This window comes from Echinops telfairi, unplaced genomic scaffold (assembly GCF_000313985.2).
Source record: "Echinops telfairi isolate 266 unplaced genomic scaffold, ASM31398v2 ScPeMD7_70;HRSCAF=299, whole genome shotgun sequence".
Lineage (NCBI taxonomy): Eukaryota > Metazoa > Chordata > Mammalia > Afrosoricida > Tenrecidae > Echinops > Echinops telfairi.
The window spans coordinates 56,020,126-56,023,990 of record NW_022103968.1 but is presented as its reverse complement, the minus strand read 5'-3'; positions in this window follow the sequence as shown (position 1 = coordinate 56,023,990).

Genomic DNA, 3,865 nt, shown 5'->3' with positions numbered 1-3,865 from the left:
CCATGGGCTGCTTCCTGAAGCACAGAAGCAGAAGCTAAAGGACCACATGGCTTAAGTGACTAAGTACTAGAAAGAGATTTGACGACTGGCTAAAGAGATAAGTTTGTGTGGACCAATGACCGTGTCGTTGTTGATGTTTACTCTTCCTGTTTAGTTGTAATCTAGCAGTTCTCAACCTGTGGGTTGCGACCCCTTTGGGGGTCGAAGGACCCTTTCACAGGGGTCACCTGATTCATAACAGTAGCAAAATTACAGTTATGAAATAGTAATGAAAAGTATTTTATGGTTTGGGGGTCACCACAACATGAGGAACCATATTAAAGGTTCACGGCATTAGGAAGGTTGAGAACCAGTGTTGTAATCTGTCAACTAACTCCCCTCCCCCCCAGAAAAGGCTCCTTAATTGTGATTAATGTCTGTGAGTTCTGTGTGGCCCTTGCAATCAATTATTGAACCTAGCATAGACATGGACCTCCTTGGGAAGAATGGTTGGGGTCAGTTTAGGGAAAAGCCGATGGAGTATGGAAACAAGTCTGACTCCTGTCTTGTGGCAATAAGGAAGCCAGAGGAAGTCAGATACCACTGCTACATGTCATATATGAACTATTCAACAACTTTGGGTTAAAAAGATACAAAAGTGGGGGGTTGCTTTAGCTTTATGCCACACAAATTAAAAGAGTAGCATTTTTTAATCAGGCTCAGTCAATATCAGGATTATAAGATGGGGTACCCCCAAAAAAAGACGGAATTGTTTTTTTCAAAGCTATGTATTCAAATTTTTGTACAAAACATTATCACCTTCAAAGTACTCTCCCTTACACTCAACACATTTGTTAAATGTACAATTCCACTCTTGGAAACATTTTTTCAAACTTATCTGTTTGGGTGGCTGATAGCACCTTCCTCTTTTTTCTTTGTTTGTTTGTTTTTCGCCTATTCTACATCACCAAATTGCTGTCCTTTCATGTCCCTCTGCATTCAAGGAAACAAAAAGAAATCACACAGAGCCAGGTCAGGGGAGTAAATTGCATGGGGCAAGAGAGGCATGCTGTTTTTTGCCAAAAACTGTTTCACTGCGTGAGCAGGTACATTGTTGTGGTCGCAAAACCAGTCCCCTGCCTGCCATAAATCAGGCCTTTTTGTTGCACACTGTTACACAATCTTTTCAGAACCTCTAAATATAAAGCTTTATTGACAGTCTGACCTGGTGGAACAAACTTTAAATGCACTTTGAGTTCACATTTTTGTCACTTCAGGAAGTTGATGGATGTCCAGAATGAAGTTTATCATCAATCAATATTTCATCTATTTTTGGAAATGGGAAAACCACTCATACATTAGTTTTCTCCAAAGCACTGTCCTTATAAGCTGTCTTCAAAATCACAACAGTTTCTGTGGCATTTTTCCTGAGCAGAAAACAAAATATCACAGCTGCATGCTGTTCTCTTAAATCAGCCATCACAAAGAACAAAGTTCAAGCAAAAATGCTTTTACGACAAATTCACTGTGACCAGAGAGAACCTTCCCAAGTGATACCACCGGGTGCACTAACTCAGAGCCAGTTGTTGCTAGATGCTCACCTAGCAGGAAAAATGCATACTAAGAAAGCTCCACTCTGCCCAGCTCAATTCCAGTTTTTTTGTGTGTAACCCCTCATCTGTATTCCAGCCTGCTGCTCAATTTCCAGATTGATTATTTCTATCATTCTGTTTACAGGAAGTCAAGGTGGTAGACATAATGCAGTAAGGGAAATAATCAGTGTAGCAAAATGCTTTCAGGAGTTATTTTATGAAAGTATATGCAAAAGAGAAAAATCAATAAGAAGAACTGGTTTCAAACATCAAAACATATTTAAAGTAGAAATTGGGTAGTATGAAAACCTAGTGAAGATCCATGGGGACATCATCAAGAGGAAGTTGTCTCAAGAGAAGGCAAAATGTTTCTGCATAAAAGTGGAGCAAAAATACAGGATGAGTAAGAATCAAGAGAACATTTTATAAAACAGAATGGACACTTCGAAAGTGACTCTAACCTCAGTCACTCACTGCTATCTAGTCCATGCTGACTCATCGTGATGCCTTGTGAGTTTCTGAAATGGTACCTGTTTATGGGAGTAGAAAGCCCAACCTTTCTCTCCTTGAGCTGTTGGTGTTTTTGAACTTCCCACCATGTGGATCGGAGGCCAATGTGCAACCAACTACACCACCAGTCATGCAAGTAGTGACTTTATTTTCTGATGATTGGGAATTGAGAATAAAGTGGAAAAGTTGTCATACCGTGTTTACAACATTTCTGAATTGGACTTGCTTATGGAAAAACAGAATAAATAGGCATCGGGGACATTTGAGTCTGAACAGAATGAACATGTATTGTTCGTACAAGCTCTTGTTTTACAGAATTGCCTATCAATCCTAGTGCCAAAAAACAAGGGGTCAAAAGGAAACAGTTTTAGATAATTGCTTAGAAACATTCTATTTCAGTAAATTACCCCTCAAACATTCAGTGTATCATTATTCATGTTGCACACAAGTATTCTGATATGTTACAATACTAAGAGCTTTATGGGCACTGTTATTAGTTATGTTTTTCTCAGTTTGTCTGGAGGCTTCCAAAGTGTGCAAATAACTATCAATTCATTGAAAGTGTATTATGGAGTCTTTGAGGTTTGATACTCTCAGTTGATAGTAATTTATTAAACAGAAGGATGGATTGTCTCTCCTTTACCCAGAGATGTGAACTCAAACAAAAAATTAAAGGCCCTAGCCATCTTTTAAGGAGCTCACTACAGGACTGTGATAGCAGAACTCACGGACATAGGCCAAGAGCACCACACATCAAGGAAAATGGATTTCCCTTTAACAATATATTATTTCCAATTGGCTAATAAAAAGGAAACTGGCAGGTAAAAAGTGTGCAATTTTGCTAATTAGATCAGCATGCTCTCTGCAGCCGGCTGCACAAGTGTTCAATACTTTGGGCAATTTAAATTCATTTAGCCCTTTTTGAAAAGAACTAAGTAAAGAGCACATTTTAAATAGTTGTTATAGCTATCCTTTTATGTGGGGCGAAGCATGGCCTCGTACTCACCAAACTTCTTGTCCTTGTTATTTTGTGTCAGTTCAAGCTGTCCTATCTACCCAAAATGATCTGTGTTCAATGACGTTCACATAACTTGAAGAACTCGGCTCAGTCTGGGGTCTCTGCTCCCCAGGCTTTGATGAAAGCAGGGACATTGTTTTGATATTGTGAAAGGCACCAATGAAGATGATTCAATGTAAAACAATGAATGGCTCAAGGGCATTTTCAGACCTACACAAATTATTGGAACTATGGGGTGGGAGTTGGGTAGGCAGTTGGCTGACCACCAATATGTAGGAGATATTTATGCTCAAAATATGTAAATTAAGACACTTTCAAAACAGTTATTAGATACTTTTTACTATGCTTAATTTCAATAACAATTTATAGAGCACATTTATTACTCCAAGGAGCTAATTAATAAATTAGTTTTTATTGGAATGACAGCAAATCAATCAGGATTTAACTGTGAAAGACTTTAACATAACATAACATAAAACTTTGCACAAATGTAATGTACCTAAGAAAACATCTCAATTAAATAATATGAGGTGCTGAGTCGGATTACACATAAATGCTATTCAAATTTGAATGTGTGTGTATGTTGTTAGATGAGGAGTAAAATCTATGAGACATGTTATAAGTAAGTGGGTCTGGTTTTGATGTGTAGGCTCTACAGATGTTGTTTCTGTAGATCCCCCTGTATAAAAGGAATTAATACAGAAAAATAAATGTAGGTAAATGCAATGAGAATATAGAGCAGCTCAGAGGAAGTAGTACTTGCCTG